Below are 26523 nucleotides of genomic sequence, written 5' to 3'. Positions count from 1 at the left end.
CAAGGGCAGTGCCTGTCATTTAACTATTTCTCCTTTGAAACTATCCCTATATTTGTTACAGATTCTTCAGTTACTTCACAATATCGTACAATAATAATAATAACACATCGTGGGGACAAATAGTTTAACTGACGACGTTCCCATTAAACCACAACCAATCAATATATCACGACGATATAAACGTCATATAAATTTCGGTTCCAAAATAACAGCAACTACATCAACACCGACGAAATACCGCTAACTATGCAAGGTCATTATGACAGACATAGTAAGAATTTATTTTACTTCAAATTAAATTACGACCATACTATGTTGAATTATACAACACACGCATACTAATTATATTTTCTCCTTACTGCTACTAGAACAACCAAACAATGATAGTAATGGTAGTTATTTTGATATCTTATCCCCCGCTGAAATACGTTCGCATCCTAACACATTGAAGAATGTAAACATAGTGTGTCAGTGTAAACATTGAGTTTTATGTGTCAGACTGTAAACTGTCAAGTTTAAACTAACCATACTTACACGGTAAACATGTACACCAAGTTAGTACAGAATACAAACATACTACACATTAAGGTTTAAGTGTCCTGTACCCACCTCGTGCATAATTAATTTGGTCTTAAGGGAGCAGCAAATTTCTCGAATATTATATGATCAAATTCTCAACACACAACTGCCTCGTACTTACGTTTAGTATTCTACTAAGACGAAATTCCCATTTCACTCAACATGAAATGATTTTGGAATTAAATTGTTTCAAATATAGGAAATGAAGAGGAGTGACAAGATACAGGAATGGTTAGTTTCTGTGACAATAACAAATCAGCCTTCTTCATGGCTGTAAAATGTATAAAATCTACCAGTAAAAGACATCTAGAAAGGTGCTAGCTGTCCCACTATAACTCACTCAGAAGTTACCTGATTTTAGTAAAATTTACCTTTCCACGTATTCGAACTTGGTAGAATGCAGCGTATATTTTTGTAAGGTTTCCAAGTATTCCATTGCCTGGGCTTAAAACAAGTCGAGAATGAGGGAGTGAATTTAACTCCTTTCCTCCCTCCTCTACACACAATTCAGAAAATACGTGCCACGATAGCTTTCGTGAAAAAAGATTTCGATAGAATATGTTGTGTGTGTTCTATGAGGTCTTCCCACAATCCTACTTTCAATCAATAGTGAGGGTTACAATCAGTCAATAGTGAGGGAGTAAACTAACACCATCACCTTCCTCCGATTTAAAAGCATGTTGTGCAAAAATCTGTAACAATTCTCTAACTTTTGAAATGAAATGAAATCTCTCACGATTATGCCGGTTAGGCTAAAGAAGACGGTGATGATGAGAAATGAAGGGAATAGTGAAATGAAGAAAGTGTAAGGAAACGAGAGAACCCCGAAAAAACCCACGCACACAGTGTTTATTCACCACAAAGTTCACTTGGCGCGAGCTGGGATCGAAGCAAGAACCCCATGCATCATAGGTGAACGCTCTACCATTGAGCTCCCGCGGTCCCAATTCCCTAACTTTTATGAAACAGTGAAATTGCTACAGGATAAAACAAAAAAATCTTTAAAAATTTCCGTGTGCTTCTATAGTGCATACGATTACAATTTAAAAATCGTTTTCGGAATAAGTTCTCCTTCCAAAGGAATGTATGTACATACACTGCTTTCTTCTTAAATGGTGCAAATTAGTTTATGTAATGTAAGAAACTTGTTACTTTCTTTAGTCTATGCCTCCTAAACGATTTTTCCACGTTAATCAACGAAAAATTGGTTACTTACCGATATTTTAACACGGGAAGGAATAATTTTAATGACATTTCCATGTTTTCGTTTTACAGTAAACTATTTTTGATTCGAAGTCCAAGGGAACACGAAAAATTTTTGAATTATCCAAAATTTAAAATATCTAAAAACACTGTACTTTTAAATGCCAAAAATCAAGGAAACAGAACTACTGCACATGAATAATAATAATAATAATAATAATAATAATAATAATAATAATAATAATAATAACATACTGTCTTTAAGGCAAGACATTATTTGCATGACCCATTACCGGAAACAAATACATGATATATATTCGCTCATAAATTAAGCTACATGTCACGTACCATGGAAAACATTAAAGTACAATTAACCAGGAAACATGTGGAATCTTGGTGAAACGCCATTCTCTGCAGATCCATGAAGAATAAAGCGTGAAGCTGAAAGAGGTACAAATCCCCATAGAAACCAAGGAACTGAGAGAAAGAACACCACAATTTTTGTTTGCTGCACCACTAGTAATCTTCCAGGGTGTATTCATTTATGGTCAACTTGGAGAGACAAAATGATCTCCTTTACTGCTATGTTTAGTAATAATAGAGCAATTTAAATCTATTCACATTTGTATATGGTGCTATTTCAAACAAAATATTTTTAAACTGCGTTGGCAACACTGCTTTATCTATGTCAACACTGGTTGTGGTTTTCAAACCGTACAACCGTTTACAAACAACATTACATCTCTGTACATAAAATACGTACAAATATGACTAAAACTTTCCAACAGAAAAACGAAAACACCAGTTTATATGAATTAAACTATTAAAAAAAAAAAAAATCATGATCAAATACTGACCTTCGCGCCAAGGGTCAGTGTAATGTATTCATTTTAACATAGTACACTGAATTAATATTTTTGTTCTAAATATATATTTTAATTCGTTTATATATGGGAGGAAATTTACCGACAATGTAATTCATTTAGCAACGTTGTTTCCTTAAAAACTTTGTACTACTGATGATACCAAACATTCATTGAAACGTCTACAGTCAAGAGTGTCATTGTTACCTGCAGGTGCTTCCATAAGTGAAAAAGACTTTGTTCATATTAAATGTGCATCCTATTAATACAATGAGTAAAATATTTTTAAACATTTCATGGAGAAAAATAACTATCTCTAGAAGAATACAAATATAATTGTGAAAATTGATCACAAATTCCTTTCCAAGTTTCGAATTCTCTCTCTCGGAGGACGTACACATATATAAAATTGAAATTAATCTATGACAGAAATCTGCTAAAAGTAGGGATTAAGATGAAGCTTACAAACATTTAGTAATTTTACAAAAAGTATGAAGGAAAGGTATTTAACTTTTTCGAATATCTGAAGCAAAGTACCTTTGTCTGTAACATTATTTCTTCACATTATCGTATGTTGTTGGAATTAACGAGGAAGAGGCTTTGTTGATGATGTGAGAGAAGACTCTTGTTGATGGCGTGCTTAGTTTCCATAAGGTATTCAAAGAATCCTGACGAAGATGTTCAGTAAATTTTAGAATTCGTTACACGTTCTTTTCTTCTCTTCTAGTTGCGACATTTCTTTTTGTCATAGAGTGAGTTATCTTCATAAATTGCTGTGAGTTAAGCACTTTTATTCACAAACACTAAATGCACTTACGGTAACTTTTATCATATAGTTATATACATGTAGACTAAAGTAATATAAAAACTATTCACACGCTTTACGCGTTAGATATTTAAATGTATTTGAAAAAGCAAAAGTAAGAGAATAAAAACCATTCAACACTAATCTTTCAATAAAAATTTCAGTGCTGACCGTACAAATTACGAATACCTAACAAAGTGCTAATCTTCATGTCGTAAGGTTTTAAAATATTTACAACAATAATTTTTCATGAACTTTTACACATAAATGTTTAATTATAATCACACATAAAATATAATTTGTCTAAGGAAGTGCCATGAAAAGAGGTCAACAAGGGTATATATAAAATTTACGAACCGAAATTGACCTCGTATGACAACAGATCAAGGGAAGTTGTACGACTTCAACTTGTCATTAGGATACACAGAGTGAAAATAATCCACGACTGGAATGAGATTTGAACCAGAGTCTCTTGCTTACCGTGCTGATGTCTTAATCATGACGTTACCAAGTTCATCGCTGAACAGCCATATATTATATTAGTCTTGAGGTCGGTGCTCTGTCACTCAAACTACATGGAGTGTATCATAACTCCTGCCGTGATTGGAGAACCCAATATCCACATTCAAAACATCTCTGACGGATGCCAATGTCACTACTATTCCTCTTGGTGCGGCAACATGTTTCAGTGATCGATTACTTAAAATATATTAGCATTACATAGCAGCTTACCCTGACTTCTTTGGAGGAAGAATAGTTTTCGTAGCCCCCCTGTTTCCGTGGCCACAAGACTGATTCGGAACAAATACGGCTTATACGAATTCAAAGACTAGAGAATCTTTTCACCATAAGCCCATGAAAAATAAAGCAAACGTTTGGTGGGAAGCTCACCTTGACAACACAACACAGGGATGGACTATGATCCCCATCTAACGTCACGAACTCTGTATGTATGTATATATATTTGAGCAAGGAATCGCGAATGAGCGCACTATTCGCCGTTGGTTTGTGAAATTTCATACCGGTGACACAGTATTGCAACCCGTGGGAACCACCCAACACTATGTTCGGAAGAGCTCCTCAGAAACATCGTGGAAGATCCACTGAGCACCATGTCGTATTTTCTCCTGCACAATTACTCTTGTCAACTTCCACGAATAGTAATAAGACTGAATTAATGTAAGCATCGTTTTTGAAATCGTGCTCCTATACGATTAAACTATGAATTGTCTTCATCTTCAGTATGAATTCTTTAAGAATTTTTTTACGCTGCTTTGTAGACTCACATTCTAATATCCCTGCACTGTAGAAAAACTATTACAGTGAAACCTCTGAATAACGGACACCAATGGGACATTAATTTTTGTCCGTTATTGAGAGGTGTCCGTTACAGAGAGGTTACAGAAATGTAATTTCTCACAATGGTAATTGTGTGCTGTAATATAAAGTAAATGCATTGTGTATAAACGTAAGTACGGAAAATTCAGTAAGAAAATGCTTTATTTAGTACGCATTTGAATTACTGAGAGGGATGAAAGAGAAATTCATTTCTGTTAAATAATATTATTGCTCGAGGATGTGTTAAAATATTCGTATACCGGTACTGCAAAAGATAATGCGTGTATGTTAATTTTCTTAAGTACATGTAATCATCCTGTAAGCGTTTCTCAATTATTTCATATTATCAGAACCTTCTCAAAAGATGCGTTAGGAACCAACTAATCGGCTAAACTCTTTAGTTTAGCGAAAAAGGCATACTTTTTTCCTCTTCAAGGGTAACAAAACTCATTAGCAAATGTCCTCTGAGAATCCTCAGTACGGTTGCGGAAGAAACATGTTTGTGTGTGTGCGCGCGTTTGTGTACTTGCGCGGTATCTTTGTTGGCGGAATGGATGAAAAGGCATATGGGAGTACATGTGTTTATTGACCCAGTCCCAATCACAAAAAATATCCTCTTAAAGAAAGTGAAAAAGAAAGAAGGGAAAACTCTAATCGAATTGTTCCAATATCATATGTAAAAGAAAAATGTTGCTTAAAAAAAAAAAAAAAAAAAGTAAGAAAGGAAACATTGCTTGTTGAAATGTTATTGTAAAACAATGTTTGTTTATGTTACCTACGACTGACCCTGCATGAGTGTTATCGCGTATTGAAGGTTTCCAAGGATTTCCACCAGAAAGCAGTTTATTGCGGGCAGAAAAAAAGAACAAGTTCAGCTTGAAGCTGTTCTGTTTGATGGTTTACCAGGTCTAGACTCGTGATAGATACGCTTGTGAGGAATAATATATCGCAGAACCGAGAATAATTCCTGTCCGTTATGAAGAGGTTATTGAAACATCTGGGGGGGAAAAGGACTATCCGTATCTGAGAGTGTCCGTAAAACGGAGGGTTTGTTCAATAAGGGAACATATAATTTTGCCGGGACAAAAAATGTGCCCGGATTATAAGGGTGTCCGTCAAGGGAGGTTTCGCTGTATTATACTCCATACTTCAAGATCACTATAATGAATCGCATTTTTTTTTAAACTTTCGATTCACCTTCGGAGATGACTAGTCAGACTCTCGGGATCTAAACCCATAAATTTAAAGGGTACCCTGGGCTTGATTTTACAACGACAGCTTATTAAAGCGCATTCACTGCTATATTCTTTCTGATTCTTAGCATCCACTTACGGATTTTAAAACAAACTTGCACTCACAACACCTTCAGCATTTAATTTAAAGACACAATGATCGAAAGCCAAATCATTCTATTTCCTTCTTAGGCCACCTACGAATAAACAGCTTCATCATCTTCATCAAGCTTGTTCCGTACAGAGGATATTTAATAATAATAATAATAATAAACGTACTTTTCATAACTACATATACTAACAGGATCACTATTATTGTTTCTCGTGATACCTCAATTTAGAGGGCATACATATATTCACGAAATATTGACTTCTCTTAGCAGGAAATGCACCTTTACTGTCTTAGAAAATGTTTCTTAACGGATGAGTTGCATTAATGGGTGCTGATTAACGTTAGTAGGGCTGAGTATAAATACAGGGTGAAAAGGTATAGCAATAGTAACTACAGTGACTAAACCACGAACCAACTTAAAAAACACAAATCAACTTGTACTAGGTGGCCACTAAAACGTGCAGCAGGGAGGCTAAGTGGTAGTGCATCCGTAGGTAACAGGCGCGTCAGAGACAATGGGTATAGTCATAAACAAGGATATTGCAGGAAACACGTCATATGGCATAAAAACCACAGGTTTTGGATGAGCCACATAGCACTTTACATCATCATGTCTTCCTTGTGGAGTAGTACGTGGTAAAGACACACATTCCATTTCGTATTTCTACCTGTTTATACATGTGAGAGGTAAGATTTTGATTACTTATACAATCCTACTGTAAAATCAAGTAACATATTTCATCTGTAGTTTTTACAAATGTATGTCCCCCAAAACTGAGATAGCACCTTTTATTTCCTTAAATAATAATAATAATAATTAATGAAGATAACAAGACATCATTGAAAGGTGGCATCGATATGTCGTTTTCAATTTGGATGCTTCAGTGAATATAATTTTTACTCATTATTAATATGCATCCTATTACATGTACAGCAATTTCTATCAGAAATATCTGTTCCCTTTGTAACCTTTCAAACTCAATAACTATATTTGAGCCGTGAAAGGAAAAATGTAAGTTTCATTAGTTTTTCTATCATCAAAGCAACAACAAACTCACCAATCTCATAGTTTCTTCTGCAAAATTACTTTAATCAGCTTTAAGAATAAAATTAAATTTAGTAATTTGCTGTAATTTTTGGTTATTCATAAGCATTTTTCTTATTGATTTTTGTTCTTCCGATAGCTGTAGCTTATATGCGTGACAATTCACGTATTCAAGTCACTGCTAAACGAAGTAGTGAACCGGACCACTGAACCGCGCTTGTCACAAATAAACGAACACTACATGATATACAAGGAGTGAAGAAGTGGATGACTGGACTGAGACTCGAACCCAGGGTTTTCAGCGTACTATGCCGATGCGTAACCACCACGCCACCCAGTCCGCTTCCTAAAAGAGCTATACACTCTCTCATTCTTAAAGGCGGTGCTCCTAACGGTTAGGCTGTGGTACAAGCCATATAATCTAACTAAGGAGTGCCGTCTTAAAGAGTGAAAGAGTACGCTGTTCTTGGAAGCGGACTGGCAAAGCATCAGGGTTTGAAAAAACCCGGGTTTTTTGAAAAACCCAACCCACCTGGGCCCATATGGTTTTTTCGGGTAATTTCGGGTTTAATTGAGTATTTTCTGGTTTAATCGGGTTTTTTCGAAATATTTCAATGTCTTTGGGGTGAAAGTGTTAAAATGTAATTTATATTTCAAGATTGTCATTGTCACAACTTGCAACAATTTTCTACTTACTGCTGTTTTGAAAAAAATGGCCGCCATTTTGAAATTTTACATTCGATCGCCGAGAAAATCTATACAGCAAATTTAGCATATCTCGTGCTTCCACCGTCAAAATTTCAACTTAAAAGACTGTGCGCTTCGTAGCGTGGATACTCCCTGTTAAAAAAAAAATGACCGCCATTTTGATATTTTACACTGGTAAGCTGCCAAATGTATACAAGAAATTTAGAGTGTCTCGCGCTTGTATTCTGAAAATTTTAACTTAAAAGGCCGAAAGTTGTACCCTGTAGTGTGTGTGGTAGAGGCAGACAAACGAGTTAAGTTGATTTTGTGTTTAACGTCCCTTTCAGCAGCGAGGCTATATGAGACGGGACCTACTGATTAACGTGGAATCCGAACCACATGAGCTCCCGCCGGGAAGCAAACCCGGGTCCCACGCCGAAGACGCGTACACTAACCGCATAGCCATGAAGGAGCTCGGCAGACAAACGAACAAATGTAGATCAAGTCATCCAGAAGCCTGACTGACGTTCGCCAAACATGAATACCAAAAGGGGTCTATTAATTAAAAACAAAGATACAATTCATGCTGTATGAAATAAATAAATGTTTTAAAATGTCTTATACGAAATTAACATCTTCCAACGTAAAAAAACTGCTATATTTTCTCCATGAGAATACGGGACACCTCAGATCCACCCCTTCCTCAACTTTCCAATACAATGCAATGAACTGTAGTCTGGTTATGAACAAAAGTATAATAGGCCGCGGTGGCTCAGTGGTAGAGCGTTCACTTCTAGTGCATGGGGTTTCTAGTCTGATCCCAGCTCGCGCCAAGTGAGCTTTGTGGTGGACAAACACCTTGTGCGTGGGTTTTCTCGGGATTCTCACGTTTCCTCCCATTTTCTTCATTCCGTCATTTCATTCATTCCTCATCATCACCGTCACCTTGAGTATAGCAGGCATAACCGTGAGACTAAAAGTAAAAGATTTCATTTTTATTTTTTTATTTTTTCAAGAATATAATAGGTGAAAGTTCACTAAGCAGCAGCTGCTTTTCTCTGTTCGTACCCTGCAATTAATTGTATAGACTGAAGATGCCTACAAACTTAAGATGTGTTATAAAACGCTTTACAGGAAAACAATATGCAAATTATTTAAATCAGTGGTACAATCTACTTTCAATATTTTTCGCGCGTTTAGCAATATTTATTTACATGGCTGTATCTGCCAAAATTACGTTCATCAGTTTAATCTGATGAAAAGGTGATTTTTCTCGTTTCGTGTGTAATTGTCAGGACCAGATTTACATTTTTCTAAGACCGGGACCCTAATTCTGTGCCCCTAGCCTTTGAAAAAGATTATAATTCTTGTTAACTTATCTAATGTGTTGCTGAAGAAACGGTTAGTCATCTTTCCTGTGTTTGTAAATGTAGAAACGATCAAACCTTTTTTTTTTTTTTTAATAATAATCCGAGTTTCCATCAAGTGCAATGGAAAAAGTAGCATTGCAAATTTGGCTCGCTATCAAGTCGAACAGGGTGGTGTCACAACTTCCTCGAAACTGTTACATGCAACAGCGTACTGTTCATTCACTAATTACAGAATTCCATCCAATGTCGAAGTTTTTTGTTTTTCACTTTTCGAATAAGCTGATATTGATAGCAGAAATGGAACGGAGTTAAAATACGGGACATTTCCCTGTCCCGACTAAATTTACGGGGACGCGGGACACTCGGGCCCAAAAACGGGACATTCCAGTTTTTTACTTGACGTATGGCAGGCTTAAGCGTAAAATAAATAGTTTCATTGTTGAAGTATTCATTTTCGATCCTTCTGCGTTCAATTCGGGAATTTCCCGAGCACTTCCTTTACGGTGTGCACATCAAAACTTCCACTAGTACCGAAATTTGAACTCAGCACTTGAAATAGTAAGCGTTACATAGTCTTCGGAACCCCGAGCATTTAGCTTCTTAAATTTGACAAGAATTTTTACGCTATTGCTGGTGTTGATTCTACAGAATGCTTATTTCAAGAGTAGCAACAAATGACTGAACTAAACTGTTATTGCTGGAAAACCAAATTTTAGTTGAAGAAACTTGTTTTACATCAAAGGTAAGAAATAATACTAATAGTTTTACTAATGTACTTACATATGTACTATTAGTACCGGCACCTATGACCTTAAACCCATCAAACGTATAAGTGATAATGTCTCTCGGTGTCGCCAAGTCGACGAGCATACTATTCACGGATAATATTTTCTAAAGTACAAAATTGCTTATTTTACTTCAAATAGGCTACAAGCATAATCCATACATTAATTTGTTCTGTAACTATCTCAAGCTAAGGTCAGTTTTTTTTCTTTAATTCATTTAGTGCATTCAGAACTTTATAAAGGTCTTATGTTGAATGTTGTTGTATACCTTAACGTGAAAGCCTCTAATTCGCCTAAGGAAAGTCTAAAATATGATGAAAATCACAATGTGATCACCTTAGTTGTATCAATAATATATTAACAAATAGGTCAAAAACCCAGGTGGGTTTTAAAGTGGGCTTTTTCAGGTGGGTCCAACCCGAAAAAACCCACCGGGTTTTTTCAGGCTGTGCCCACTTGGGCAAATCCTGCTAAGCATTGGCACGATACCCCAAAGATTGCGGGTTCGAGCTCCGGTCTACTCATCCATATTTTCACCCTTTGCACATCATTGAATCCGCACCTACAGAGGATTTGGTGTGTAAAATATCCGGTTGTTTCTTCCTTCCATTAATATATAAATAAACACTCCAATTGGGTTACCTAATATTTGGTACAAGTACAAAGAACAGATGGACCCGAACACACTTCTAACCGCAAATGGAAGAGACTTGGTGCTTCAACCACCTACGGTTCCTCAATATTAAAATATCAGGCAATCGTAAGCAAAGAACGTAAACCTACAGCTCAGCATGGGATCCAAGCGAAGAGCTTCTACCGGGAATCGAAGCCAGGTCTCCCATAGAGACGCGGAAGCTATTCATATAGCTACGAGAGAGAGCATTACTATTATTGTTATAGCTAATAATTTCGATAACTTTCTACTCATGCCTTCAGCGAAGGATTACAACATGAAACACTTTTTAAAATAGTTTAAACTTTACTTCGTTAAAATTCCAGTTAGATTAGAACAAGCAAATTGCAACTTTCGTCCTTACAGAGGATCAAGTTAGTTCTCGTTTTCTTCTGCCTGGACCAACCGAAAATGTTATGTAGTACAATTTTTCGTGAAACGTATGTTCAAGGGTAGGGAGAACTACGAATAATTGTTTAAACAATATACTTGTTTCACCAATTCTCTCTCAACTCTATTGCAAAAGATTTCCACTATGTGACAAACTTTATATCTATTTCGTACAAGTGAAGTTAGATTAGGCGTTATTAGAAATATATGTGTATATCTGTGTGTGTTTTAAATATCATATGACTTAGATTTTAGCAATTTTCTATTTTTACCAGACATACGGGAGTTATACAGCGAGTCAAGGTATGAACCAAAACGCTCGGTCAGCTCTTATCCAGCAGAACTAAACTCACGTCATTGTGCTGAAGCAGTGTTTCCATCAAGAGCATTTCTTACCAGTTTTTTTCTGATACAATTCAGAAGTAGTTTTCCGATGACTGATGAACTGTAAAAAAACTTTCATAAATATAACAGGAAAAAAAAAAATATTTAACCGGAATTAATGGCACTACTCAATGATATCGTATAGATGGCTGTAACATTCAAAACAAAGTGATCGCTTTCAAAGTAAATTCTCTTTTGTCATTTCTACAATGAAGTACGAAATTCGTACGAAAGTAAAATTTACTTCATATGTAAAAGTAACTGACAGATGTGTCGTTTTAGTTATCTAAGTTTTAAGTAGCCGTAATGAATCTTGCAACGATATACGATTTTGAAGAAGGGGTCGAAGTGACTCAAGTGAGAGCGACCACTTCCGGTGCGTGTGATCCTTGGTTCGATCTCATCTTGCGCCAAGTGAGTTTTGTGGTGGACAAACGCCGTATGCGTGGGTTTACTGGGGTTCTCACGTTTCCTCCCACTTTCTTCATTCAACAGCTCCCTCTATTATTATCGTCAATGGTTCTCTTAGCCTCGGAGTATAATCGTGGGACTTTCAACTAATTTAATAAATAAACAACCTTCAAAAAAGATGGACGTATTTAGGTAGCAACTGAACAGGTTTCATTGTGCACTTACTACGGTGCGTGTGGTAATGTAATTTTAATACAGTATTTTATTTAAGCGGGCCTTAACCCAATTTTTGTTCTTTAGTTCAACGAATGGTTTACAAATTACATATAAACTCCTCTCTGATATAATCTAGCAATGAAAAATTATTATTATTATTTCAATTTTTCTCTAATTTGCGCATAATAACCAATGAGCTTTTCAATATTTTCTAATAATAATAATAACAGTAGTAATAATTAATTAGCTTTTAATCAAATTCATCCATGGCTATATTCTTAGCGTACGCGCTCTCAGCTTGAGAGAACCGGGTTCGGTTTCCGGTGGGAATTTATGTGGTTGGGATCACATCTTAAGCTATAGATCCACGTCTCATGCAGCTTTGGTGCTAGTTACGGTAATCAATATGACGAACATCCTGTAATACTGAAAGTAACTTTTTTTTTTATTAACAATGAGTCAATTGATACAAGTAATCGTACTATTTGGAGAAGTACGACTCTTAAATTCTATGTTTTTCTTATTTGTTTCAGTTTAACCTCTCTTAGCGTCACTGACGCTACATCAGACATAGATCACCTTAACGTGGGATTGAGAATCATGTAAGAGCTCCGAAAACCGAATCTGGAGATCCAATGCCGAGGACTCGTATGCTAACCGTAAACCCACCAGAGAAATCTTTTAAATTCTGCTTCTGAATAAGATCTAAAATCACAAGTGTTACATGAATAGCGGAAATACTATCGTATTCAAATGGGAAAACAACATCCTCCGTCTGCTATAAGTTATAGTAGACAATTACTGTCTCTTACAATTGTAATATGACATTCTTTTAATGTAAAAGCTGGAAACACTGCTGCGAGGTCTATCTTGTCAACTACATCTGATCCCTATGTTGCCACATCCCACCACCAGGTAGATTCAATACCGGTCCCACTTTATCCATTATTGTGTGTATTTAGGGTGTCAATCGTACCCTTCACGAGATATGTGTCCAATTTGCGCGAGTGAATGTGAAATCCAACAACACACTGAAAAAGAAAGCAGCTTAGAGGGGAGAAGAAAACGACTAACCTTGTCGACTCCGAGGTTTCGTAACTTGCAACCGAATATAGTGGTCACTACAAAAATACTGCTTATTGCCATATAATGCCACCAAAAATAATATTGTATCAGCACCTATACATTTTCAAGAAATATAGTTGTACGAGAAATTTGCTCCATAATTCAAAACGAAGTGTAAAAGCCTAAGTGAATGAAAGCAACCACATCAGGCAAGTCGTGCAGGGGATTACGGTACCAATCGTAATCTTGGTTGTTGTGCCCATTAAGTAAATACATTACTTCGAGTCTGCCTACATTTACATATGTTTCCGAATTCAAAGAAAGTATCATTAAAACGAAAAAAAAGGATATGCTTGGTTGGCCTCCTTAAATTAAGCGAAATGTTGCCTTGTATAGTGAAAATCTTTGCTAATTATCTGTAATCAATGATGACTACTTTTTGTGGAAGATACCACGTCCTTTACATTTCACATTGGTGCTATCTTATTTTAGAGGATATGAACTGATAAAATCTACAGAAGAAATCTGTTGCTTGATTTCAAAATAAGATTGTATAAGTAATCAGAAAGATAGAAATGTGAAATTCTACGTGAAGGAAGTGTACAAAGTGACAATAAGAGTGTCGCAAAGCTGTGCTACACGCGAGACACGTGTTTCTATACCATTTGAAGTGTTCTTCAACTATCTTCATTTATGCATATACCCACTGTCGCTAACGCCCCTTCTACGTACGACGCATCCTCGAGCGAGTCCCCTACACTGATTTGGTTAGATAAGATTCGTACATTTTAGTTGCCCCCCAGCACAAGTTGGCTGCTGTTTTAGGTTGATTTGTTGTTTACACTCAGTTCTCTTAAATTTAATCTACACCCATTAGTGTAACACCTTTAAAAAATACTTTCGAAGGCATTACATTGAAATGTAAGCAAGCCTGCTTTAAAAATAAAAAAAAAAAACTATCTACACTTTTTTTATTATTGAATATATCTCTCAGCTGTAAAAATTCTTGTAAATTTCTTTTAAAACAAGTACTCAATTTTACCCGCAAATTGTTCAAATTTCCGTACGCACAATCTTAATCTGCTTTTTCTTCTCCCAGTACAATTTTAAAAAGTCAACTATGAATTGAAAACAGTAACGGGTAAACTGACGTATCGCCGGACCAATTTTAGAAAATTTAGCAGATTAAATGGAAAATTTATCTTGGTTTGTGAGGAAAAGTGAGGGAAAGAAAGATGAAAGGAATAGTTAGTTAACAAAATAATTGTTGTGTTACCTGTTTATGACAGAGTTCGATAAAACCCGGGCATTTTTGAGAAAAGCCAACCCACCTGGGCCCATGTGGGTTTTTTCGGGCATTTTCGGTTTTTTTTTCTCGAAATATTTTAATATCTTTGGGGTAAAGATATTAAAACATGATTTACATTTCAAGATTGTCATTGTCACAAATTGCAACAATTTTCTATTCACTGCTGTTTTGAAAAAAATGGCCGCCATTTTGAAATTTTATGCCGCCAAAATATATACAGCTAAATTAGTCTCTCGTGATTCTACTCTGAAAACTTCAACTTGAAAGACCGAAAACTGCCCTTTGTAGCTTGGATATCCGCTATTTTGAAGAAAGTTAAAAAAAAAACAAAAAACAAAAAAACGGAGCCAGACAAACGAACAAATGTAGATCGAGTCATACCAGGAGCCTCAGTGACGTTCGCCAAATATGAATACCAAATAGTTATATTAATTTAAAACAAAGACATAATTCAAAAAAATGTCTTCTATAAAATAAATATTTATCAACGTAAAATAAATGGTTTTATTGTTGAAGTTCACTTTCGATGCTTTGTGCGTTCAATTACAGGAATTTCACGAACACTTCTTTCACGACGGGTTTTCCCTGAAAATGCAGCTTGCTTTGCTGTACATCAAAACTTCCATTAATACTGAGTTTGAATTTAGCACTTAAAATAGTAAGTGTCAGGTAGCCTTGGAAGCTCCGAGTATTAAGCTACTTAATTTTGACAATAATTTTTACGCTATTGCTGGTGTTGATTCTACAGAATGCTTATTGAAGGGTAGAAAACAAATGACTGAACGAAACTACTGTTGTTGGAAAACCAAATTTTACTGAATACCTTTGTTAACATCAAAGGTAAGAAATAATGCTAATAGTTTTACTAATGTATTTACTGTTAGTACCGACACCTATGACCTTAAGATCGTCAACGTATGAGGGACAACGTCCCTCGGCGGCGCCGAGTCAGGAAGCACACCATTCACGGAAAGTATTTCCTAAAATATAAAATTGCTCATTTTACTTCAAATAGGCTATAAGCATAATACCCACATTATTTTTTTTTAAAAGTATCTCAAGTTGAGTTTCCTTGTTCTCAAATACTTTCAGTCTATGTTCTTCTCTCAGAGTACCAATAATATACTAACAAGAAGGTCAAAAACCCAGGTGGGTTTAAAATAGTTTTTATCAGGTGGGTCCAACCCGGGTTTTTTTCGGGCTAGATCCACTTAGGCAATCCCTGGTTTATGATGTTGTAAGCTGCACTATAGGTGGAGGCAGATGGGACTATTTGGCGGAGAGATACATTTGTTATGATTTATGGGAAACGCGTTTTTGGAAGTGATGCGTAAATGACAAGATTGTGCCATATCGTGTTTGAGATTTATCGAGTTATACCAAAATAGGATGTCAGACAGTTGTTGAAATTGTGTGAAAGACATGGTCAACTAAACAGGTGAACAGCTTATCATAAGTGTGGAACTGAACTGAAACTACAGAAAAGAGGAGGAACATCTAACCAAACCTGATCGAATCTAACCTAATTTAGCACATTGTGGTACTCTTTGGATGGAATTTAGCATGACCCCCCAAAACTGTGTAACACATAAGCCAGAATTCTATGACATATCAACAAGGGCTTTCCCCACTACCCTTGTTCATGCGTATACACACCGTCGCTGACGCGCCCATTCCCTACGGATAAACTCCGTTGCTACCGGTCAGGGCCCCTGATGCACATCTGCACTGATCCAGTTAGATAGCATTCGGGCTTTTTAGCGGCCACCTAGTACTTTCGTATTAGCTCGTGTTTTCTGGTATAGTTTTTATGCCATACGTCAACAATGTATTTCGAACAATAATCATTACCAAATGAGCCATGATCACAAACTAGTATTTTGGGGGAAAAACTATTTTTTTTCTTTCGATTTTTGTGTGGTCCGGCGATACAGCAGTAATGCCAAACAAACTGTGGATATAGTATACATGAAGCTGCATCAGTTCCCGAAGGAGCAGGACGCTCATACTTTTAGGGATTATTCATGGAGTACTTACAAAGGGGGTAACAAAGCGACTTTTATTTACTTATCGACTGATACGAAAATAAATAAAAAAGAACGAACCTGTACTTTATATCTGCATGTGGAGTGCCCTTGTACTTTACCTATGACTATGTGTGTGTGGGGGGGATTTAACGCATATCGCATGTATTGTGCACATGGATACTTCTTACTATTGCACTACGTAGAAAATTTATGGTGTTTCATGTAGAAGTGGTAATAGAACACAGAAGAAACGCAGATTAGGGGGTTCTCATGTATACTATTACCCAAACTGTATTCTATTTTATTCATCTCCCTTGCGGGAAATTTTATAAAAAAAGCCATAGCACTCTGGCCCAGTTCATTGCCAGTTCAACTATTTGTTGATATAATTGTAGAAGATGGCCTGTTCGAAATGGACGAATTGGCCTGTTTCAAGTAATTCTGTTTCCACACTATTTTGTTAAATAAGGACGGTAGAAACGTAGAACATACAAAAAATTATGTACATTATAAAATTTGCAATACACTAAATTGTGTCTAAAATTGAAATAATTAAAGAAACTAACTTACCAATACCTCATATCCTATTTTCTCCTCAGTCCATGTATATTTACATTCTTCACAAGATTACAAAGATTCTTACATATAATTCTTGACTATCAATAATTTACAAGATAAAAAAAAGTACTCTTTACACTACAACAATAAGAGCACAATACATACACTTGTTTTTGTTGTGCTTTCTTGTTCCTGCTTCCAACTGATGACTTGAAATATGGCGCTTACACAAGAAACCGCGGGTGCCGCTGGGTAATTATACGATCGGTTGCTATGGAAACCAAACAAAGTGTTGCCAACCGACCGTTTAATACGAAAACTATCAAAAATATGTAGAACTTCATTTCCTTTTTGAAAATATTAATTACGGTTCAGTTTATTAAAACAGAATTGAAGGAATTGTATATCTTGAAAAATATATATTTCATTATAGGAACCAAGGAAAATATATATATTTCTAATTAAGAATTCCCGTCTAAAGTAGATTATCTGATAGAGAAAAATTACATACACGAGTACATTCCGCAACGGTTTGGCTCAACGCAACCAAAATCTCTATTTTAGTTTGCGTATAGGCAGATACAGAAAGAGCCCTAAATTTCTCCGTGCTCTAAACTAAAATTGAATTTAGAATTTGAAAATATTTTCTTTTAGCAACCAGTAAAATACAATTTGTGAATTAGTAAAACACAATTAAGAAATATGTAAACTTGAAGTTAGAGTCGTGCAAATTAAAAACCCTGTTGCCAGCCCGTTAGAACGAGCAAAAATGAATACTGCGAATGAATAGAAAACAAAAACATCAAGGTAGATTAGATTATAAAACTGTTTATGTATCTATTATTTAATGAATATGTAACAACGCTGTAGCATCTTTTGACAAAGTATGCAGGGTGTTCCGCAATTCCTATTATCATGTTCCAATCGACATGAATGATAATAAAGTTTTTTATTAAAAGTTCCTGTAATTACGTGAATATAGTGTTATTTCTCATCTGAATATATATATATATATATATATATATATATATATATATATATATATATATATATATATATATATATATATATAATAAATATATATTATACTGTATTATAAATATTATATATATTCTCATCTTAATATATATATATTATATATATTAAAACTAAAACTAAGAATGAAAAAATAACTTTTCTGACCTTGTTGTGAAGGGAACACTACGCAAGATAAGGAACAATGTGCAAGATTAGGGATGTGCACGATCGAGATTTAAGCCTGTCTCGACTCGCCTCGAGAAAATGTTCTCTCGACTCGTGTCTCGACTCGAAAATATGTTTCTGTCTCGACTCGAGTCTCGAGTCGAGAGTTTCTGTCTCGACTCGACTCGAATTCGAGACGAAACGTCTCGAAATTAGAGTCGAGACAAAATATATGAGTTAAAATATACGCACACATCAGCCAGAATATTATGACTACCTACCTTATTCTCAGTGTGTTCACCTTTGGCACGGATAACAATGGCGACGCGTCTTGGCATGGACGCGATGCTCCTTGAAAGGTCACTGGAGAGAGTTGGTTGGTACACACAGGTCACCTAATTCCCGTAAATTCTTGGAGGGGGCGGTGCACTCTGACGTCTCATTTAATCACATCCCATCTGTGTTCGATTAGGTTCAGATCCGGCGAGTTGGGCGGCCAGCACATCACTTGGAACTTGCCCTTGTGTTCCCCCAACCACTCAATCACAATCCTGGCCTTGTGATATGGTGCATTATCTTTTCGAAAAATGCCTCTACCGTTGGGAAACATGGTCATCATGAAGGGGTGTACGTAGTCTTCAAGCAGTGTGCGATACGCCTCGGCCGTCATGGTGCCTTGCTCGAGCTCCACTAGACACATGGATGCCCACCTTAATGTTCCCCGGAGCATAATTAAGCCGCCGCGAGCTTGTCTCCGTCCCGCAGTACAGGTGTCAAGAAGCTGTTCCCTTAGAACAGGACGGGTTCGCACCGTCCCATCGTCATGATGAAGAAGGTATCGGGGTTCATCAGACAATGCAACGCTCTGCCACTGTGCCAAGGTTCAGTGGCGATGGTCACGTATTCATTTCAGTCGTACTTGCTGATGTCGTGGTGTTAACATTCGCACATAGATGGGACATGGGCTTCGGAGGTTTATCGTTAGGGTTGTTCGGTGCACCGTGTGCTCAGACACACTTGTACTTTGCCCAGTAATAAAGTCTGATGCTAGTTATGCCACAGTTCGCTGCCTGTCCTGTTTTACCAGTCTGCCCAGCCTATGACGTCCGACATCTGTAATGAGGTGGGGGCGCCCAACCCCTCGACGTTTGGACGTCGTTTCCCCTCGGTTTCGTCACTTGTTGAAGACACTCACCACAGCACTCCTCGAACACCCGACAAGTCCTGCAGTTCCCGAAATTATCCTGCCGAGTCTCCGGGGGTCATTACAACCTGCCCTCGGTCTAACTCAGATAGATCACGTGCCTTCCCCTTTCTACACACGGCCAGCACTCTCACTGATACTACATGCACCGTACGTGTGACTGACTAGCAGGCATTCGTCGGCAGGTGACGCGGATATCGCCTGGACGGGTTTATATCGATAGTAGGTTGGTAGTCATACTGTTCTGACTGATCAGTACATAATAAATAAATTTAAAATGTAGGACATTTTCAACATTCTGATTAACTTGCAGGAAATTTCACAAGTTATGACAAGAAGCAACTGACTTGGACAAGACAACGGTTAGTTGATGAGGCAATCTTTTTTTCTAGTTTTTGAGGTGTGAGCTTTGACCATGCCTTGTGAAATTTTGATGTTTGGTGCTCATCAGTCGCTCTTCCATTTTTTTCTAATTGTTCCAGTTCATGATAATTAACAATACATTGCGCAGTTCGAATATATGTTCACGTTTTCATTCAATCCAACTCAAGCCGCTTCAGATACTATAGAGTTGTATTTGTTTACGAAGAATTAATTGCGTATTAGAAATACACTCCAACAAAACATTCTGCGTGCTCATCTGCTCAGTATTCAAGGTTTTAATTACAACCTGAATTGTTAAAATGCAAACGTAAGTTGCATTAGATATCTAAGCAATACCTATGGATAATTCAAGCATATGCTAATTAAGATCTTTCTAGCAAGCACTTCTGCTGTTCATAAACCTTACACATTCGAGCAGGAAAAAAAAGATAGAAAGAAAGAAGTAAAAATGGTAAATTTGCAACCGGGACTCACTCGGGCTCATACTCTCTATCCTCAATGGAGCTTGCGTTCGCTAATCTCAATGAGGATCACACTAGTCAAGATTCTCACTAATTTGAGCTTGAGCTTGATATTCACTGTGAAATTCTCTTTAGCTCGATCTCGTAATGCCACACGTCCTTTCCTGTTTTTACATTTGTCTCACCATTTTCGATTTATATGGTTGGCCATGGACTTTTCAATTAAGTTTTTGTTTACATTTTGACCCGCCACCATTTTGCACAGGGTTGTCGTAGAGAGTCGAGATTTGCTCCATTTTCCTTCATTTTACAACAGCTTTCAAACGACACGCTTCTTAATCCCGCTTGTCATTTGAAATTTTTGAGTTGGACCCCGTCTGGGACCCTGCGGGGAACCCTGGAGCAAACGTTTTTATCCCAAAAAGTGTGCCCTTGAAAGTGTGAAAGTGTCTCCGTGTTGGGCTACGTGTTCATCGAGTTTTCCATTTACCCATGGGTGGCGATTGGGGGGGGGGAAAGGGGGGCAGTTTCCCCCCACTTTTTTGAATTGACCTATCAATGTATATAACTTCATTTGGAAATATAAAGTTTTTGTATGTATTAATGGTTCATAAAATAAAAATGGTGCCATAAAATATTTGCCGTTCCGTGAGTACGTATGGGTTGTCTTCCCGTACAGGGAAGAAAGCTACATGAATTGCATTTTAATTGCCACGAAAAATGGCCCAAAAATTAACCTATTGGAGTGCCACAATTCGAGTGTACTTTCATTTCTTCTTACAAGGGCTCAATATGTTAGTCAGTTGCTTTAGAACTAAATGAGATAACATTTCGCAAAAAAAGTTCTTCACAAGCAGTGTTTCTTTCAGAAACAATGTACCGGGGCGCACACTTAGTATTCCGGGGGAGCACTGCTGGTACTATTCTATTTATTATTATATTATAGACGTATTATTTTGGTCTCGTTCGGGGGGTGGCATACTCTCAGAGCTTCGGAGGGCAGTGCCTCCCAAAAGCATGTCTGGAAGAAACACTGTTCACAAATTATTCTTTAATTGCACAAAAATCGACAGTTCCTAAAATGTCTTTTCTTCTTTCTAATGGTAAGGAATATTTTCATTTGATTTTTTTTTAGCTTAACATCCCGTTCCGCAGTGAGGTATATGAGACGTGGACCTAGTGATTAACGTGGAATACAAACCACATGAGCTCCCGCCAGGAATCGAACCCGGGTCTCCCACGTCAAAGGCGCGGCATTGTTTTGCAGTGTAATATATGAATTTAGGGATATATATACAGTATACAATTTAGTGAGTTCAACATAATTCTAGGTTTTAGGTAGAGATGCGCACAGGACGAGTCGAGACAGAATTTTCCTGACAGCTCTTCCAATAGAGAAGAATACATTTTTCGAGTCGAGACATCACTTTTACAGCACATTTTCGAGACGAAACAGCCTCAAATCTTGTCTCGTGGACATCCCTAGTTTTAGGATTATTTTCCATAACTGGAGTGTGGAGTGATTCTAAGTATTGTTGAGTTTTGATGTATTCCAAGAAAGTGAAAACTGTACCTAATGGCAACGAACATTTTTCGGGAAGCTGCAAAAGTATTTCTTTAAATGTCACAGTATATGCTTGTAGTATTTACTGTTTTTCTAAGAGTAATAACATGTAATAACATGCATGGAATTAAAAATATAAGTTGTTCATTAATTACCAGTTTCAATATAACTTTTGCGAAACAAGCCTCATTTTTCATTTCTGTTTGATTAATATTATTCACCGTGTGCGTGGATTTTCTCGGGGTTCTCCCGTTTCCTCCCACTTTCTTCATCCCACCATTACATTCATCTCTCATCATCACCGTCTCCTTTAGCCTACCCGGCATAACAGTGGGACGTAAAACTCAAAAATTTCATTTCATTTTAATATTATCCTTTCTGTTTGTTTCGCGAATTTATCAAATAAGCCCCTAATCTGACCACACAATTTTCCAGACAGAATTTTAAGATGTTCATGAGCAAGGAATCAAATCTCTTCTTACACCTTCGTTGTTTAAGAGTACAAAGGGCTAGTATCTACTTGTGTTGCTCTTGTCAATTTACTTAGTAAAATATGAAACGCGATATACGGTTTTTTTAACTGAAAAATACAGTATCCTAAGACTTATACAACATTTCGTCAAACAAAATGTTAGAAACAACCAAAAAACTAACATTGATATACAAATATTGAGATCATGTCTTGCCCCCCATTTTTGACGTCCAACCGCCGCCACTGCATTTATCCAACCGTTTCCGAACAAATGACTCGGTTCAAACTTCTACCAGGTATATATATATATATGGCTTTCACATTACAAACCAGTTGAGAATGCTCCAAGAGCATTGCCAGAACGAACTTAAAAAGAATGGAGATATGGAGCGGGTAGGATAACTGTCATTGTTCCTAGATGTAAAAGTAAATCTTTTTATCCGCACCTTCTCTTTCTCGCAAAAATTAGCAAAATATTATCTCTCTATGACTCACAGTTCTCGAGATATGGGTGCTTAAATATCTAGAAATTCGAACTTTTTTGGCCAATATCTGGGGAACAGTGGCCAGTTGGCCAGTAGACAGTTAACCAATGGCCACCGGTTACTATTTGGCACTAAAATATTTACCATCCTCGTAGTTATTGATCAACATCAATATCATCTCTCTATAACTTACGGTTCCCGAGTTATGGCTTTTTAAATATGTAGAAATTGGTCATTTTTGGCCAATATAACGAGAATGGTAAGTCATAAAAAGATGATATTGATGATAGAGAGAGATATAGGGTAATCAATCCCTAATAGAATGTTAAACATTTTCGTACCGATATTAATTCGTGGCCACTGTCCAACTGGCCATTGGCCAAACCACTGGCCAGTTGGACAGTGGCCACCAGTTACTATTTGGTACCAAAATGTTTACCATCCTTTTAGATATTGATCAACATCAATATGATCTCTCTATGACTTACGGTTCCTGAGATATGGGTCCTTAAATTTCTGTAAATCGGCCATTTTTTGGCTAATATCTCGGAAACGGTAAGAGTGACGCGAAAAATTTAATCACTTTCTCTGATAGTTTTTGATGCTCTATTGAATCCAGTGTTCAAAATTGAAAAATCGCAAATAGCAGACAGGCGGACAGACAGACAGACACACAGACATAGAGAATTCAGTAATGAACTTTTTAAGTTCGTTGAATATGTTGTAACTCACGATATCCCGCTCGGTGGCACGTATTACTTCGGGATTCGTCAAGTTATAACATCAAATGCGAACGCAATTGTCCCGTTCGAATCTCAGTGGAGCCACTCCGTTGTCAGTAAGCAACTGTCTTCTTCAAATAACAAGTTGCAATATCTCGAATTGTTTTCTTGGTAGATATTTCTGGTAAACACGATAGTTGCGCGCCCTTTATCGCCGCTGTAACGGAATCATTTTACCCCCGGGACAGGTTTACCCCCGGTAAAACTGTACTAGGGGGTAAAGATATCCCGGCTATAACGCGGGACCAGATTACACCCGGGATCAGATTACCCCCCCAAAAAAACAAAAGAAAATGAAGTAATACTCGAAATATTGTACCATATTTAAGTTAAACACCTTACAACACTAATTAGTTGCCCCACCACTTTAGTCCTTTCTCTAATTATACCCCTCCCACAAGAAAAGCGGCAAAATAGCACTCACAAAGGAAAAATCGACGCTATTAATGCTGGTTTCACTTAAAGCACATCTAAGACATTTGTACATATACCTCAATACTAACAATTGTCAGAACACGAAATTCATCAATTAACATAGGAAATAATGGAGGGGGGTAATCGTGTCCCGGGATCAGATTACCCCCCTTAAAAAACTAACAAATCAAGTGATATTCGAAATGTTGTTCCATATTTAAGTTAAACACCTTACAACACTAACTAGTTGCCCCACCACTTTAGTCCTTTCTCTAATTATACCCCTCCCACAAGAAAAGCGGCAAAATAGCACTCACAAAGGAAAAATCGACGCTATTAAATCTGGTTTCACTTAAAGCACATCTAAAACATTAGTACATATACCTCAATACTAACAATTGTCAGAACACGAAATTCATCAATTAACATAGGAAATAACGGAGGTGGGTAATCGTATCCCGGGATCAGATTAGCCCCCTAAAAAAAACAAATCAAGTGATATTCCAAATGTTGTTCCGTATTTAAGTTAAACACCTTACAACACTAATTAGTTGCCCCACCACTTTAGTCCTTTCTCTAATTATACCCCTCCCACAAGAAAAGCGGCAAAATAGCACTCACAAAGGAAAAATCGACGCTATTAATGCTGGTTTCACTTAAAGCACATCTAAGACATTAGTATATATACCTCAATACTAACAATTGTCAGAACACGAAATTCAGCAATTAACATTGGAAATAATGGAGGGGGGTAATCGTGTCCCGGGATCAGATTACCCCCCTAAAAACAAGCAAATCAAGTGATATACGAAATGTTGTTCCATATTTAAGTTAAACACCTTACAACACTAACTAGTTGCCCCACCACTTTAGTCCTTTCTCTTATTATACCCCCTCCCACAAGAAAAGCGGCAAAATAGCACTCACAAAGAAAAAATCAACGCTATTAATGCTGGTTTCACTTAAAGCACATCTAAGACATTAGTACATATACCTCAATACTAACAATTGTCAGAACACGAAATTCATCAATTAACATATGAAATAATGGAGGGGGGTAATCGTATCCCGGGATCAGATTACCCCCCCCTAAAAAAAAAACAAATCAAGTGATATTCGAAATGTTGTTCCGTATTTAAGTTAAACACCTTACAACACTAACTAGTTGCCCCACCACTTTAGTCCTTTCTCTAATTATACCCCTCCCACAAGAAAAGCGGCAAAATAGCACTCACAAAGGAAAAATCGACGCCATTAAATCTGGTTTCACTTAAAGCACATCTAAGACATTGGTACATATACCTCAATACTAACAATTGTCAGAACAAGAAATTCATCAATTAACATAGTTAATAATGGAGGGGGTAATCGTGTCCCGGGATCAGATTACATCCATATAAAGAAACAAGCTAATCAAGTGATATTCGAAATTAGTTTTATATTAAGTTAAACACCTTACAACACTAATTATTTGCCCCACCACTTTAGTCCTTTCTCTTATTATACCCCTCCCACAAGAAAAAGCGGCAAAACAGCACTCACAAAGAAAAAATCAACGCTATTAATGCTGGTTTCACTTAAAGCGTATCTAAGACATTAACACATATACCTCAATACTAACAATTGTCAGAACACGAAAATCAGCAATTAACATAGTTAATAATGGAGGGGGTAATCGTGTCCCGGGATCAGATTACATCCATATAAAGAAACAAGCTAATCAAGTTATATTCGAAATGTTGTTCCATATTTAAGTTAAACACCTTACAACACTATTTAATTGCCCCACCACTTTAGTCCTTTCTCTAATTATACCCCTCCCACAAGAAAAAGCGGCAAAACAGCACTCACAAAGGAAAAATCAACGCTATTAATGCTGGTTTCACTTAAAGCATATCTTCGTCATTGGTACACATACCTGTATATTAACCCTAGGAACACCAAGGTACTTTTGGGTTACGTGGATAAGCAACGGAAAGTGGGAGTCTCTGATTCATACAGCATAGAAGTCATTATTTGTCACGAAAAGTAATTTATTTTGACTGATGCGAATTTGAGATGTGTAAGACTTCATATATTTTTATTCTCTATTATTACGAGGTTTCTAAGTACAGTGTTGCAAACTGTAAATTTGGAATTGTTTTAGTTACCAATTTTTATTTATGTCGGTAAGTATGACCTACTTTACTTGTTTTTGTAGAAAAAGTATCACAGATCAATAGCAACTTAGTATAGTGTAGTGTTTGTACAGAGGCGGCTTCTAAAAGCAATTTGGTGGTGGTGCAGAAAAGTGGGGAAGAGTGGGGAATACTTCAGTATTCCAATGAATTTAGGATTAATCTTTTATAATTCCATCCCGATTATCCTTGGAGTGGCGATTTTTTTTCAAATTTTGTTTCCGCGAAAAGATAGACATTGTGAGGGACGTTTATTGGACACTATAGGGAATCTCACCAGTAAAGCAGTGTTGCCAACACAATAATTGTTACAGTTTTTCTAGTAGCACAACGTCAGGGTTTTGCA

The 26523-nt window shown here is 36.8% G+C and overlaps 1 protein-coding gene across 4 annotated transcripts in view; it reads right to left on the bottom strand.

Moving 5' to 3' along the window:
- The window catches only part of LOC145688204 (uncharacterized), a 272126-nt gene extending 254816 nt beyond the window's left edge, over positions 1-17310 (bottom strand). For 2 of the 4 annotated variants that reach the window (XM_081762088.1, XM_081762091.1), the window contains exon 1: positions 17065-17288. The gene's annotated coding sequence lies outside the window, so the exon portion shown is untranslated. Of the gene's footprint in view, positions 1-2130; positions 2224-17064 lie in introns of all 4 variants that reach the window. The other 2 variants (XM_081762089.1, XM_081762090.1) reach the window with 2 other exon arrangements.
- Between the last annotated feature and the right edge of the window lie 9213 nt (positions 17311-26523).

Source organism: Thermobia domestica, chromosome 6 (genome assembly GCF_964235325.1).
Source record: "Thermobia domestica chromosome 6, izTheDome1.hap1.1, whole genome shotgun sequence".
NCBI lineage: Eukaryota > Metazoa > Arthropoda > Insecta > Zygentoma > Lepismatidae > Thermobia > Thermobia domestica.
Note: the sequence above shows the minus strand (reverse complement) of the source record. Positions and strands in the feature narration are given on the sequence as shown.